The following is a 16,688-nucleotide window of genomic DNA, read 5'->3' as shown; positions in this document are numbered from 1 at the left end:
AAGTTGGGATATTATCATAATGACTGAAACACTTATGCTGTGGTTCTCAAACATGTGATATGAATTACCTGGAGAGCTTGTGGAAAACTAGATTCTAGCACCCCAACCCCATAGATAATGAGTCTGTTAGTCTGAGATGAAACTCAGATATCTATTTTAACAAGCAAGATTAGCCAGGCATGGTGGCACACAACTGTAGTCCCAGCTACTCAGGAGGCTGAGGTGGGAGGATCGCTTGAGTCTAAGAGGTCAAGGTGATCGCACTGCACCACTGCACTCCCACCTGGGCAACAGAGTGAGACCTTGTCTCAAAAAAAAAAAAAAAAAAAAAAGACGAAGAAGAAGAAAAATTTCTATGACTCTGCTGGGAAAGAAACTGAATTAATTTGGAAATCAGTATATTTAGTCACATAAGGACAGGTAAGGAGGAGAGTCAAGAAGTAGCACATTCCAATGATCAATTGTACCAAATTAGAATCTCTTTCTCCCTGGACAAGGCCCAAGACTGCCTCTCTAAGCCAGGTGAAATGATGGTGGAGAATAAAGCCCCCAAGCTCCCATTCATTCCTGGTTGCACTTTCCCCCCCCCAGTGAAAAAAACATAAGGCCAAGCTTCTTGCCTTTGATGTCCTGAAGCAGAATTAACGGTACCCTGTCCTGTATTTGTATCATATGTACTTTATTGGCTCTTATATTAGAGTGAGTATACATATTTGGACACAGAGTCTTGCTCTGTCATCCAGGCTGGAGTGCAGTGGTGTGATCTTGGCTCACTGCAGCCTGCAACTCCCAGGCTTAAGTGATCCTTTCACCTTAGCCTCCTGAGTAGCTGGGACTACAGGTGTGTGCCACCATGCCTGGGCACACGACAAAACTCCTAGAGATGGGTTTTGTCATGTTGCCTAGGCTCAAATATCTGCCTGCCTCAGCCTCCCAAAGTGCTGGGATTACAGGCATGTGCCACCACACTGGCCTAGAGTGATTTTCTCCATGTCAGTTTCCCTGGCAAGTTTACAAGCTGCTCAAGGGGAGGGACAATACTTTACCATATTGGTGTCTCGCAGCACCTAGGGAAGGCATGTCATGTGCATAGCTAAGCTTCTTCGCCTGCTTCCTTCTTCTCTCACTAGGTGTCAGGCATTAAGCTCTCTGCCTTCAAAGTTTAGTGGGAAAGGCCTACAAATAATGACAATGAAGTGCTTTATATAGAAAAATTATAGAGGTAAGCACGGTTGTTGTGGAGCTAGGGAACATGAGCTTGATTTAGCCTGTCAGGACCAGTGACAGTTGATAGAAATGAGCCAGGCAGAGGAGGGGGGAGGAGGCATTTTAGGCATAGTAGCATCTGCAAAGCTAGGTAGTACCTACAAAGATAAAGAAAGTTAGCAGGGTGTATGAGAAAGAGAAGAGAAGGAAGAGAGGAAAGGATAGGGGGATTTGTGGTACTGCTAGTAGCTTACTGTGGCTACAGAAATGTTCACTTAGGCTGTGACACCAGTGAAGGGGCCAGGGGTAGGGTTAAGAGAAGAGCATGAGCTCTGGAGCCAGCCTGCTGGATGGTCCAAATCCCGGCTCTGCCACTTAGCTACGTAACTTTCAGCAAATTACTTAAACTCCTGTGCCTCAGATTCTAATTTGGGAGCTTTAGGGACTCTCTATGATAAACTAAGTGGCTTAATACTTATAAAACAATCAGAATAGTGCCTGTCATATAGTATATGTACTCAATAAAAAGTATATGTAGTATGTGTACTCAATAAGGATATGTACTCAATAAAGAGAACATATAGTGTACTATATACAGTATATATAGTATGTACTCAATAAAGAGTAGTTCTCGGCTGGGCACGTGACTCATGCCTGCAATCCCAGCACTTTAGAAGGCTGAGGTGGGCAGATTATTTAAGCCCAGGAGTTCAAGACCCGCCTAAGCGACATGGTGAAACCTCGTCTCTACAAAAAATACAAAAATTAGCCAGGCACAGTGGCAGGTGCCTGAAGTCCCAGCTACTCATGAGGCTGAGGGGGAAGATTGCTTGAGCCCAGGACGTGGGGGTTGCAATGAGCCAATATTGAGCCACTGGGTGACAGAGTAAGACCCTGTCTCAAAAAAAAAAAAAAGTAGTTCTCTTTCTCTTTGCTTGCCACTTTTATTCCATTCCATGCAAGTTTGACTGATTATACCTCTAAAACCAAAACCATCCACTTCTGTCTCCACAGTCTCCACCTTGGTTCAAAGAACTATGACATCTTTATTGGATTCCTGGAATAGCCTCTTAACTGGTCTCCCTACTTCCACTCTTGTTCTGCCTTAATCTGATCCACAGAACAGCCTGAGTGATCCTTTTCAAAGACAAATCAGATGTCATGCTGCTTAAACATCTATTGTCTCATCACACTTCATACCAATCATTTAGAATTCTCCTTACCATACCTAAAAAGGTATTAAATCATCCGGCTGCTTCCTACTTTTCTGACCACCTCCTTGCCCCCCCGCCCATGTCATACTCCCCTCCCTTTTACTATGTTCAGCCTCTAGCTGCCTTGAATTTGACAAGTGTTTCTGGCTAAGACCTTTGCATCTGCTGTTCCTCTGTCTTCCCCACCTCCTAACTAGTTTGCCTTCTTCTTGTCTTATAGAATCCAGCTCAAATGTCAGAAGAATTGACGTTAGTTTGAGAGACCAAACTAAGTTACAGCTTCTCTGGTTTCTGTTACTCTGGTAAGTGTATTTCCTTTTCGTTATTTTTCCTTCTTTATTCCTCATCCCCCAATGTAAGCACCATGCAAACGGATATGTAGGCTTTTTCCTTGCTATGGTCTCAGTGCCTGTGACGGCAAACACCCCAGCCCCAACATAGTAAGCATTCAAATGTTTATCGAATTGATGTTAAATGAGTTAGAAGAGAGGAGGGAAACAACAGAGAATACTGCCAAAAATTAAGGCACCTGGCGCCAATTAGGCTTTTGCAGTATTCCAGTGAGAAATGATGAGGCCCTAGCAGTGGTTTCCAACCTTGGTTGTGCATTGGAATTACCTGGGAAGAGGTTATTTATTTTTGTTGTTGTTGTCGTTTTGTTTTGTTTGAGACGGAGTCTCGCTCTATTGCCCAGGCTGGAGTGCAGTGGCACAATCTCGGCTCACTGCAACCTCTGCCTTTCAGGTTCAAGTGACTCATGCCTCAGCCTCCTGAGGAGCTGGGATTACAGGAGTGTGCCACCATGCCCAGCCAATTTTTGTATTTTTTATAGAGATGAGGTTTCATCATGTTGTCCAGGCTGGTATCAAACTCCTGGCCTCAAGTGATCCACTCACCTAAGCCTCCCAAAGTGCTGGGATTACAGGCGTGAGCCACTGCGCCTGGTTTTCTTTCTTTCTCTCCCTCTCTCCTTCCCTTTCTGGAGACAGGGTCTCACTCTGTTGCCCAGGCTGGAGGGCAGTGGTGTGACCAGGGCTCACTGCTGCCTTGACCTCCTAAGGGTATGGAGATGATCCTCCTGCCTCAGCCCCCTGGAGTGGCTGGGACTACAGACGTGGGCCACCACGCCAGGCTAATTTTTGTATTTTCGCCATCTTGCTCAGGCTGGTCTTAAACTCCTGGACTCAAGTGATCCAACCACCTCTGCTTCTCAAAGTGCTAGGACTACTGGTGTGAGCCACCGTGCCCAGCACACTTGAGGAGTTTTAAAAACTACTGATGCCTGAGCACCACCCTCAGAGATTCTGACTTAATTGGTGGGTGCAACGTGGACATAAGAATATGCAGCCAAAGTTGAAAACACTGCTCTAAAAGCAGAGGGAGATATAGAAGAGAGAGCACAGGGATATTTCCAGGGTATAATAAACAGGACTTGGTGGTTAGTTATGAATTGGAAGGGACAAAAAGAATGGGGCCTGGGAAGAATCCTAGGTTTCTGGCTTGTGTCTGGGTGAATGAAAAAAGCACGCTTTGAGGAAAGGGCAAACTACATCTTGGACAGCCTGAGTCTGAGGTGCCTCTAGGAATTCAAGTTGGGGATGTTCAATAGGTATTTGTTTTTTAATAGATTTATTTGGCCTAGTGAAGAATAGAAAGTCCTTCTAATTTTTAGGAAGCCAAGAAAGCCAGAAGCAACATCTCTGGAAAATATGACAGTCGTACAGAGTGTAAGACCATTTTCATTCTGCACAGCTTCTTTATTCAAAATCTCCTTTCAAGCCGGTGCCCCATCTGTGCTGAAATGTTGTTTAACGTTGATATATTTTGTTTTTTTTTTTGAGACGGAGTCTCGCTCGGTCGCCCAGGCTGGAGTGCAGTGGCGAGATCTCGGCTCACTGCAAGCTCCGCCGCTTGGGTTCACGCCATTCTCCTGCCTCAGCCTCCCGAGTAGCTGGGACTACAGGGGCCCGCCACCACGCCCAGCTAATTTTTTGTATTTTTAGTAGAGACGGGGTTTCACCATGTTAGCCAAGATGGTCTTGATCTCCTGACCTCGTGATCCGCCCGCCTCGGCCTCCCAAAGTGCTGGGATTACAGGCGTGAGCCACCGCGCCCGGCCAACATGTTGATATATTTTCAGGAAGGATATTATGTATGGGTACTTAACTTACTATTCTTGTGCTATCTGTAGGCTTAAAGCATCCCATATGTAAAGTCGCTGGCAGACTTCAAGTAGCATTTAAAAGTATAACAGCTTTAAAACTTCCCATAAAGGAAAATAAACATACCCATAATTACTTCCTTTAAGATTCAAGGCCAAAGACACTTAAACCTAAACTGCCTAGCTTGTTCAATTTTCTAATTGGTAAACATTTACTGGGTTACCAAAGATACCAAGTACATTCGGAAAGACCACGGCTCCTTGGTTTGTTTCTAATTTAAATTACACAGACACACTAAACAAGGACTGAGAGAGCGATATATTTAGTTAAGTAACAGATGGCAAATGGACATTCTGTCCAGCCTCTATCACATTCGTTTCTCAGTATTCCATGTTAGAGTGATCTAAATCTTGAAGAGAAATAAACCAGGAGGAAATGCACCAGGCCCAGACGGAATTTGCTTATTCAACTAAGAATACCAAGACTAGTGTAGATGGAAACATTCAAAGGGGATATGACTGGCTGAAAAGATATGAGAGGAAGGAACAAATAAAGCTGGATTAAAGTAATTAGGAATGTATTAGAGATGACATAGGAATTCTGATTACGTGACTGCAAAATAGCAAAAAAAAAATTAAATAAAAGAGATGAGTGGAAGATACTCTGCAAACCCTCACGTAGGCTTGCTATTGTGGCTAAGTACTGCTTCTAACAGCCTCTGCAAAGACAGGTCCACTAAGAGGGCGGCTGCAGACGCACGGGGTGCTGCCGTCCTCTGGGAAAGGACATTTTCTCGCCGAGAGCTGCAACATCCCAGCACTTCTCTCCCTGGACCCGCCAATCTAGCAGGTGAACCCTGAGAGAACACAAAGGAATGAATAATACCCGGCAAACTGCCAAGAGCCAGGGTCGCCGAGTCTGGCAACTCCCTTCAACTGGGCGCAGCTCCAGCCACCCCGACCTGTCCTTGGAGGAGGCGCTCTCGGGGCCACGGAGAACCGGGCAGGGAGACACCGGCCCCACTGCCCGGCGCGCTCGAGGCGAAGTCCCCTACCCCAGGGACAGGCGTGGGTGCCGCAGTCGGGGCCACCCGGGTGCGGCGGGGCGGCTCCTGCGCGGGCGCGGAACGAACACGCTCAAAGGAACAACCGCGTCCAGAGCCGCCCGCAGCGGGCCCGGTGGGCGTGACGCCATGACGCACAGCACGCGGGCGGCGCGCCGGGGCGGGGCGGCCGGGGGCGGGAGGAAGAAGTGGCAGGAGGAGGAGGGGAAAGCGGGGGCTGCGGGAGGGGGAGGTGGTAGTTGCGGCGCTGGTTCCCGGGAGCAGCCGTCGAGCCACAACTGCGGAGGAGGAGTTCGGGAAAGCGGCCGTCGGGACTCCTCCCCTCTGTCGTCTCCGCCCCGGTTGAGAGGCGCCTCGGCGCATCGGCAGGACCCTCCTCCGCGCTTCCTCAGGCTGCTGTCGCCGCTGCTGGGAGATGGGCCTACTCGCCCGCCACCCTGCGCCGCCGCTCTGAGGAGTTAAAGGTACGGGCGAGCACACGGAGGAGCTTGCGCCCCGGAGCGGGAGAGAAGGGGCAGCTCTCGCTTACGACCCAGGGAGCTCTGGCCGGGCCGCAGCCCTCGCGCCCCTCTCCGGGACAGAAATGGATTCGGAAGTCCGGTGGGAAAGGCGCCCCCTCCAGTGTCCAGCGTGGGCTCGGGGCCGTGGCCGGCTTAGGGGGTCAGGCCTCGGGCAGCTCCGGGTCCCCTACCTGGCCCAGGCGCGGGCGCCTCCCGGGCCGCGGGGGCCGAGGCAGAGCGTGGGATCCGCCCCGAGCCCTGTCCTCCTGGCCCGGGTGCCTGTGCGGCCCGCGGCCGGCCTGGCGATATTGTGACGGGCCGAGGCGGCGCTCCCCTCGAGCTGTCTTCTGCCCCTAAAGCAGGGGAGACCCAAGGGCGGTTGCCGCGGGGAGGCGGCGGGGGCGGAACGCATTCCTGACGAGTGAAATCGGCTCTAACGGGACCGATTTCCGGGCCTCGCTGCAAATTCGGAGCCGGGACATCGCCCCGCAAGCCGTGCTGCCTGGGGCCCTAGGGAGGGGAGCTGTGTTCCGAGGAAGGTTAGTCCGGGACTGCTACCACCTCCTTCAAAAGCAAAAATTACACACCACACCAAAATGGTGTAGCCTTGGGGTGAAGTATGTGTTAGCGGGGGTCTTCCGGGATTGTCTCCCCAAGCTGAGCCTTTAGGGTGTTCCCAGCCCTCGCCCAGCAAGTAATACTGCTACTTTGAATTTTCAGTTTTTCCTATCTAGGTTCCACTCTGCAGTTGCCCTTTTTTTCCCATTTCCATTAATGGGAAGAAGAAAAAGAAGTTTAGGGTTCATTAACCCCGCGACAAGGGCAGTAAATAAGAAGAGGGAAGAGAGTGGTTAAGGCTATATATGGGAGAGAGAAACGTTTATTTTTTTCTCATTGGCCGTTGGAGATATAAATACACGAACGATGCTTTACTTTGCTTAATGTTTACTGTCCACAATGTTGCAGAATGTTCTGTTGGGGTGACGCTAGAAAAGACAGCGTTTAAGTGCCGCTGCAATTTTCAAACCTAGATGTTGGCTAGAAATGCGGATTTTAAGTGTTAGTAAACAGTGGAGGCTTAAAGCAGTCCTTTCCTTTGATCGGTTGTCTTAAATTGTGATCTTTACATTACACTTTTTATTTTTTAAAGAACATGGCTGTCTTTTCATTTTTTTTTTTTATATCTTTTCTTATTTTAACCTAGATTCATTGAGTTTTGGTTGTTTGAAGGCTGACGGTTTGCCTAAGTTTTATTTTCAGTTTTGCCATTACCCGTCTTAATACACATTTTACCACTTCTGTTTATAATGCAAGCCATTACCGTATTTGCCTGTTTATGCTTCTTTAACACTGACTGAACTATCTGAATTGAGTTAAAATGTAAATACTTCTCTAGAAAATGGCGATGATCGTATTTTCAAATGTTCTTTCCTTGTTACAGTTTCATGGTAAAAATTTAGAATTAAGTCTTGGGACTTAATAAACCAAATTATGCTGAAAAACACTTTTAAAATTTGTTAGTTTAATGCCCTGCTTAATGTTCTCTTTTTTAAAATTACTGTATAAAATTTAACTGAAGTTTAAATTTTACGTGTCCATGGAAAATATTTTAATGTCATCGCAAGGTGTCTTTGAGGAAAAAATTACAGTTGGCAACTAATGTTAGTGTATTTTTTTCACTGTCTCAGCTTCCAGGAGATTCCAGTAAGATTAATTTTTAAAACTGCAACATTATTTTAGGAGTTGAAGCACAACCCAATTCTTAGTACCAAATAGTGGCCACTGGAAATTTTGTTTTCTCATTTAGGGGATGCCTCAGTTGATCAGTAGACTTAATATAAAGAACTGTCCATACTGTCAACCAGACAGTCTTGGGATTTAAAAAAAAATATTGGTCATTTCTTGAGTTTTTGATGTATTTTGCTTGACTGAAACTATTTTCTACCTAACATACGAGAGGTGCTAAGATTCGTATTTTTAAAGATACTTCATTCAAGAACATGGATGAATAAATAAAATACTTAGCATCTTGGTGGAAAGTAAATGCACTTCCCAAATTTGAATGTAAGTGAAGTCGTAAAGCAGTATGTTTGCAGTTGAGGATGTAAGACACTTGGGTCACCTCTATTTTAATGGGGTTGGATTGAAGGATACTATTTGTTATGGGGTTGTTTAGAATTAAGTATGGGTAATTAAAAGCAAACTTTTTGTTTTAACTATTTGAAATAATCACTTGTATATTATGGAAGATTCTGACACCCCCTCCCCGCCACGGTTTTTTTTTGTTGCAGCAGTTTGTATCTTGAACACTTATTTAGATTTATATAGAAATTTTTTGGTTTCAAATTATTTCTCCCCCTTCTCCAACACACATAGTTTGTTGTTGTTGTCGTTTTTAATCTACAGGGCACAGGTGGTTGAGATACGTAGTTTTCTGTAATTTCCAAGTAGGGAAAAGAAGGCAAAATATTTGTGATAACATGTAAAAGTCCCTAGTCAAGTGCTGGGCACAGAGTAAGCTGGAGATAAATTTTGTTATATTAATATTTACATCTGAATTGCTCACTTATATCATCTCTACTCGGGTTATATAGGAAATCTTAGGAAATTGTTATTCGTTTTTCTAATGTCATTAATAAGTGAAAACTGACTGTCAAATGCAGGCTGGTTTTGTACTGAACTAATAAGCTTATGCTCTTTTAACATTCTTTGCCAAGATAAAAATTAGGCCACCTTGGGCAAAAGCCCAAAGTAAAGCTGAATTTCTAAATTTACATTTGATTGCATATTGCATTGTATTTGGCAAACTAGCACATCATAGCAAAATGGTAGTTTAATTTAGATTGTTTGAAAGGACCCATGATTATATATGGAGTAGTACTTCAGCTTAAAAGCTATTTATCAAAATATTCATCTTACTACTTACAGAGAATAGCTAAATTTTTCTTTACTTAGGAATTTTTTTTCTCCAACTAGAAGTAATTATGAATTTTCTTTTTTTAAGTCATGCCGGTTCTTTGTTAGCAGATAGAAGATGTCTAACGTTGAAACAACTCATGTATTTAACCATACCTGCACAGCTAAAGACTAAGGGATAATATTTCCTTGCTAAACATACCTGTATTTCAGATGGTGATAGGCTTCAACCAAACAGGCAGTGAAATCACTTTGGGTGTTTAAAACTTGTATATTTCATTTGTTTCTCAAAAGCTGTCATATGTCAGTGATACTTTCTATATCAAAGTGGAAAAAAGTAACACTTTTTGATAAAGTAGGTTGTGCTTGCATTGCTCTCTTTATCACTGTCATTAACACCTGAAGAATTATTTTTATTGATAACATTTTTTTAAAAGCTATGCTGTTATCCTTAAAACCATTATATAGTCTTATCCTATTGATCTTATCTAGTATTTTATTTTATAAATCATTTACTAAAGAATTACTGTTAATTTGTTTTAGAAGTCCTATTAGGGAAGGTTTTGTTACATGAAACTCAATATGACAGAAGTGATCAGTTGTTTTAACTCTCAAATAAGTTTGTGCATTGAATTCTGAAGCAAAAATCCTGCTCAAAAATCACCTTAGCTTGTTTACGCCCCAAAGAAACTTCAAAACTGAGTCTTTGGTTCAAAAAACTGGAGTTGGCCCCATGAAATTATGTATACTTAGCATTTTTAACTTCTGTCCTGTTGGGGAGACCCCTGAGGATAAAAATAGTCCTTATGATTTGAATAGCAGGCAGGTTGCCAATTGAAGAGACTCTGGTAGAAGTGAGCCATAAGGAGGGAGCCAGAGTTGTTAGAGGGAAGGAGCAAGAAACCAGGAGAAGCTTTTGGGAATGTGATGATGTTAGGCTTCCAGATAAATATTATATAACATATTAATATAAATATTGTATCACAAAAATAAACTCATTAGCATGAATCTATTGATTTATATTTTGTGATTTCTAAGTCAAGTATTGGTATTTGCCCCTGAAAATGGTAAGGTATTCTAAATTAAGTTATTCTAATGCATAATCACAAATGAGACTATGTGAAATGTGCAGAAGTATAGGAGATAATGCAAGCTCTGTGATGGCAGGGACCATTTTCTTTGTTCATTCTTCAAGTCTCAACACTTAGCATAAGCCTGACAATAAAAGATGTCGAATAAGTATTTGCTAATAGAATTAGAGTATCTACAATCTAAGGTATTTATTTTATAACTATCTCTTCAGCAGTGTTGTCCAATAGAAATACAATGTGAGCCACAAATATAATTTAAAATTTTCTAGTGCCACATTGAAGAAGTAAAAGGAAACAGGCAAAATTAGTTTTCATAATGCATTTAAGCCAGTAGATCCAAAAGATTATCATGAGTGACTTTACATACTTTTATTCATATTGGACACCGTAGCTCTAGGGGCGTTTTGTGTGACATGTTTCTTTCTGCAGAACTTCTGTCTTTTTGTAGTCTTTTTCTAACTGATTGATGTGTCTTTTGAGGCCAAATACAGAATTGCATACACCTTCGAATTGGAGTTATTGAGTTGGATTGAAAGTCAGGCTACCTGTCTTCTCTCAGTTTTACATCTCCCCACAAAATGACTTTGCGTGTTACTGTCTTTCCCCGTGTATAATCCTGTAATCCCAGCAGTTTGGGGAGCTAAGGCAGGCAGATCATTTGAGGTCGGGCAAGACTAGCCTGACCAACATGGTGAAACCCTTCCTCTACTAAAAAATACAAAAATTCGCTGGGCTTGGTGGCAGGCACCTGTTATGCCAGCTACTAGGGAGGCTGAGGCAGGAGAATCGCTTGAACTTGGGAGGCAGAGGTTGCAGTGAGCTGAGATTGTGCCACTGTACTCCAGCCTGAGCAACAGAGCGAGACACCATCTCTAAAATAAAATAAAATAAGGAAGGATATTCATCATCTATTTCATTGGATTAGTATAAGTTAATTATGCCTTTCAAACACTCTGGGCTACCCAGACAAGACTGTTAAAAAAGAGATCCTCTAATTATTAGTAACTAGTCAGAGCAAGGCTCAGTGTAAAAAACAGGATAGAAGTTCCCATGAGACTAGTGCATATAGAATATACTGTTACCTCCCACATTGGAATCAGTAACAATAAATCAATACAAGATGCTCTTAAATAGAATCAGGAGAGGCGACTAGGTTGGTTTGAGCACCAGATTTTAAACCTCTCATCTATTTAATATTGCCTGAACAAAAATCTGTTTTTCAGTTTTTGTATGGAATAAATGGGACTTTTTATATAGGCATCCTTAAATCAAAATCATGAAATAAGGTCATTTGGAAAGTGAGGATGGGAACTGGTAAGTAGTGTGAATGCGTAAGTGGGGAAAATAAAATAACCATTTAGAAAAACCTATTATCTTAGGGTATATGATGTATATAGTACAATGACTGTAATTCTTTTATCCAAAGCAAGGGTGGCAGTGGTTACCTGGTAGGCAGTTGAGACTTCTGGTTGTATACATAGCCATATCAAATAGATTTCTCCTTATAGCCATACCCTTTAATATAAAACCAACTTTTGTCAGGCATGGTGACTCATGCTTGTAATCTCAGCACTTTGGGAGGCCAAGGTGGGTAGATCACCTGAGGTTAGGAGTTCGAGACCAGCCTGGCCAACATGGTGAAACCCTGTCTCTACTAAAAATACAAAAAAAATGTACCTAAGTGTGGTGGTTGGCACCTGCAGTTCCAGCTATTTGGGAGGCTGAGGCAGGAGAATCGCTCGAATCTAAGAGGTGGGGGTTATAGTGAGCCGAGATTGCGACATTGCACTCCAGGCAGGGTGACAAGCAAATCTCTGTCTCAAAAATAAAAATAAATAAATAAAAACTTTTTTTTTGGAGACAGAGTTTCGCTCCGTCACCCAGGCTGGAGTGCAGTGACGCAATCTTGGCTTACTGCACCCTCCGCCTCCCAGGTTGAAGCGATTCTCATTCCTCAGCCTGCCAGTAGCTGGGATTACAGGCACCTGCCACCACACCCAGCTAATCATTTTGTATTTTTTTTTTTTTTTTTTTTTACAAGAGATGAGGTTTTGCCATGTTGGCCAGGCTGATTTAGAACTCCTGGACTCAAGTGATCTGCCCACATCAGCCTTCCAAAGTGCTGGGATTACAGGCGTGAGCCAGTGCACATGGCCCATTTTTAAAATTATGCACAGATGTTAAATATCCTTTAGATTTTTGCATAATTTAGCATACCTTACTGATGTCCGTAGCAAAAATTTCCAGAACCATATTGTAGTGCGTTGCATGGTAGCCCCCCAAAAGATAATGTTCACATCCTAATCCCCAGAATCTGCAAATGTTATTTGGAAAAAGGGGTTTTGCAGATGTAATTAAGTTAAGAATCTTGAGATAAGATCATCCTGGATTATCCAGGTAGCCTCAAAATCAAGTGACAAGTGTCTTTGTAAGGGACAAGTAGACACATTACAGAGAAGACAACACGCAGAAAAGCAGGAAGCAGTGTGCTCATGGAGGCAGAGATTGGAGTGATGTAACCGCAAGCCAAGGAATGCTTATAGTCACCAGAAGCTGGAAGAGTCAAAGGACAGATTCTCCCCTCGAGCCCCAGTGGGAGCATGGCCCTGCTGGATTTTGGACTTCTGGCCTCCAGAACTGTAAGAGAAATGTCCATTGTCTTAAGCCAACCAGTTTGTGGTAGTTTGTTACAGCAGCCACAGGAAACTACTATACAGTCAAAAGTCTTCAGTAAACCAAAAATCTCTAATTATCATTGTTTTATATCATGTGCTGTGACGGTCAGAGACTAAACAGCCCTTTCGTTAGAATTCTAATTCTGAGAAATACCAGAGGAAGTGTTTTAATATCCTGCAGTCTCAACAGGAATCGATTATATCTTGTAAGATACATTTTGTTACTTTTGCTTGTATCGTTTCTTCTCCTAACTTGCTCCTTCTTTGCTCTTTGTATACTTTTTAAGATGTAGTTGACATGGGGGAGGGGAATGAGTAAAACACTAGTAGGATAGACCAACAGGTTTTGTCTTCTTTAAGGTGTAATTCCTCCATGATCCTCCTTCCACCTTTTCTGTCTCCTTTACTGGATTCGCCTCTTCTCCCCTACATCTTAATGTTGGAATGCTACAGGGCTCATTCCCTACTCTTTAGTATTTACTTTTTAGTGATTTCATCTGTGTTCACGATTTTACATACCATCCACATAACAGCAACTCCAAAATTTACATCTCTAGGCTTTACTTTTTTCCTAAACTCTGGGCTTGTCAAACAGGTGTTTGGATATACATCTCCACCTAGGTATAAGAGAGATCTCAAGTATAAATGTCTAAAAATGAACTTCTGGTCTTGACTCCCTCTTAAAACTTGTGTTTCATAGCCTTCCCCATTTCAGTTGATAGCAGTTTCAGCCTTCTGATTAATCAGGCCAAATCCTCTTGTAATCCGTCAGGAAATCCTTACAGTTTTACCTTCAAAACATGTCCTCAACACCTTCACTGATGTGCCATCGTCATCTTTGTCATAGATTACTTCAGTAGTCTTTAAACTGTTCTCCATGCTACCATCCTTGATACCTCCCCTATCTGTTCACAACACTTGAATGATCCTTTTAAACTTAGATTTTAAACTATCTCTGTCACTTTAGAAACCCAAGTTTCCCTGTCTCACTTAGAATAAAAGCCAAAGTCCTTACAGTGGCCTTAACCCCACACAACCTGGCATTCTCATGTATCTGATAGTCTTTGCCTTGCTCATTTATTTTCAGCCATATTAGGGCCTCCTGGCTATTCCTTAAGCATACCAGACACATCCCTCCCTTAGGCCCTTTGCAGTGGCTGTTCTGTGCCTTGGATGCTCTTTCCCCAGATTTCCACATAGCGAACACCCCCTTTACCTCCTTCAGGTCTCTGCTAAATGCCACCCTTTCAATGAGACTGTGATCACCCTGTTTAAAATAGTAATCGACACCACACATACACTGATCTCCTTTACTCTGCCTAACTTTTTTCCCTACCTTCTAGTAAAGAATAATATTAAAATATTTAGATGATATTTAGAAAATTGTAAACTTGTATGTAAGAGCATGGAGTAACTTTTAGTAATGCTTATTTATAGTTACTGACCTAGAATGATTGTGGAGATAAGATAGGAGTTGGGCCTTGAAAGAGGAGTAGGACTAGCAGTGAAGATGGAAAAGAATACTCTAGGCAGAGACAAAGGCGTAGGAAAATTCATAGAGGTGAAACTATGTATGTTTTGTTAAGATATTTAACAAATAGGTCAGTTGGCTAAAGTGTGGGGTTTTTATGTAGAACAGTGAGAAACTGAGGTTGCACTGTGGAGGGCTTTTAATGCCACAGGAAGCTTGAAATTTATTCTTCATCTCGGGGAAACCGGTGGAAATTTATAAGCAGACTTTAACAAAGAGGCTAATGTGGTAATTTGGATACCAGGTGATTAATGAAGGCCTAGTCTAGGCAGTAAGATAGTAGAAAGAATGCTGAGCCTTTAGCTCTGCCACGTTAGCTGTGTGGGTAAGTCACATCTCTAGACCAGTGCTGTTCAATAGAACTTTCTGTGGTAAAGGAAATATTCTAGACCTGTTCAGTCCAATATGGTAGCCGATAGCAACGTATGGTTGTAGAGCATTTGAAATGTGACTAGCACAACTGAGGAAATAAAATTTAATTTTAACTTAAATAGCCTCATGTGACTAGTGGTGATACATCGAACCTACTAGCGCTAAATTCAGTTTTCTCACTTACAAAATAGGTTAGATTGGAATGCTAGAGTCACTAGAAGGATAGGTTTCACAGCCACATAAAGTTGGTGCAGCCTCTTGAGAAGAGCAAGTAAGTACATGAGCATAGGGACCTTTACATGACTAGTTTTTTTGTCTGTGTGAAATAGGTCCAGAATTTGTAGCCTTTTCACTCTTTGTATCTTCTTGACTTACTTAAAAGACCCACTCTGTTTTTTGATGGCTGCTTTTTCAAGTTGGTCTTTGGATTACTGTCTCCCAGGAGTTGACTGGTTAAATATCTGATACATCTAATTTAATAGTCTGTTTTAGAATTGTAGTTAAACTGATTATGTTGCTTTTGTTTTTTTATTTTTTAATTTTTTTCTATTTCATTTTTTTCAGAGACAGGGTCTCACTGTGTCACCCAGGGTGGAATGCAGGGGTGTGATCATAGCTCACTGCAGCCTGGAATTCCTGGGCTGAAGCAACCCTGCCACCTCAACCTCCCAAGTAGCTGGGACTACAGGTGTGCACCACCACACCCAGCTAATTTGTATAGTTTTTGTAGAGATGGGTTTCACCGTGATGCCCAGGCTGCTCTTGAACTCTCTAAGCTCAAGTAATCTGCCTGCCTTGTCCTCCCAAAGTGCTGGGATTTCAAGCATGAGCCACCATACCATGCCCAGCTGATTTTGTTGCTTTTGAATTCTCAATAAGAAAACCGTAACAGAGATAAACCTTTATGATTGTTTACCTGCTGTGTAATTATTACCTAGATTTTTCTGTCTTTAGAAAATACTCCCTTTTCTTTCCTTATGCAGTTAATAATATTTCCTTTGTGCATGAGTTTTTAATCCAATTTTCGGGAGACTTGTGTAAAGAGAAGCGATACTACATACCCAAAGGGAAACAGACACATTTTGCTTATTGTGCCTCTTGGTTCCCAAGAGATATTATTCCATCTGAGAATTACCTTATAGTTTGAAGAAAATTTTAAAACTAAGTTCTAGGATCTCTACCAAACACCTCTTACAGATTGCACTCTATCTCCTATGTGCGTATATCATTCAATTGTGTGCACACACAATGATTTAGCTAACCAGAGGTCTTCCCTCCCCCTTACTCACGGTGTCCTTTAGGAGAAAGAGACAAATGAGCTTCCAAAATTGGAGAGGTGGGATGCTACTGTTATCAATAATTTGTATGGAGTTGAGGGATTTCCAGAGAATGTGGTTAGGATAAGATTAGTCCAAACACTTAATACTTTTTTTTTCTTTTTTTTTTTTTGAGACATAGTTTTGCTCTTGTCACCCAGGCTGGAGTGCAGTGGCACAATCTTGGCTTACTCTACCTCCACCTCCCGGGTTCAAGCAATTCTTTTGCCTCAGCCTCCCAAGTAGCTGGGATTACAGGCATGTGCCACCACGTCCAGCTAATTTTGTATTTGCAGTAGAGACAGCGTTTCACCATGTTAGCCAGGCTGGTCTTGAACTACTGACCTCAGGTGATCTGCCCACCTTGGTCTCCCAAAGTGCTGGAATTACAGGCGTGAGCCACCGCACCTGGTCCGAACACTTAATACTTCTAATTGTCCAAATAATAGAATCAGATTAATCATGAGACTTGGTAAAATTCACTTTGACACTGAATTTACTAAGAAGAGTATACTAATACTTGGGAGATTTGGAGACATTTTGTAAAGAACAGAAACAACAATTATTTGTTTATCCTAGAAAATTGTAAACATCTGCTTAACCTAGAGTATTCTGTGTATTAAAACTGCCTATATATTTGTA

General features: G+C 42.5%; 1 protein-coding gene across 5 annotated transcripts in view; it reads left to right on the top strand.

Annotated features, from left to right (window-relative positions):
* The first annotated feature begins 5,812 nt into the window (after positions 1-5,812).
* RNF19A (ring finger protein 19A, RBR E3 ubiquitin protein ligase) overlaps positions 5,813-16,688 on the top strand; it is a 92,732-nt gene continuing 81,856 nt past the window's right edge. For all 5 annotated transcript variants that reach the window (XM_030794903.1, XM_030794902.1, XM_030794904.1 and 2 more), the window contains exon 1: positions 5,813-6,109. The gene's annotated coding sequence lies outside the window, so the exon portion shown is untranslated. The remainder of the gene's footprint in view (positions 6,110-16,688) is intronic.

This window comes from Nomascus leucogenys, chromosome 16, assembly GCF_006542625.1.
Source record: "Nomascus leucogenys isolate Asia chromosome 16, Asia_NLE_v1, whole genome shotgun sequence".
In the NCBI taxonomy this organism is placed as follows: Eukaryota; Metazoa; Chordata; class Mammalia; order Primates; family Hylobatidae; genus Nomascus; species Nomascus leucogenys.
This window is presented reverse-complemented; position numbering and strand designations above follow the sequence as displayed.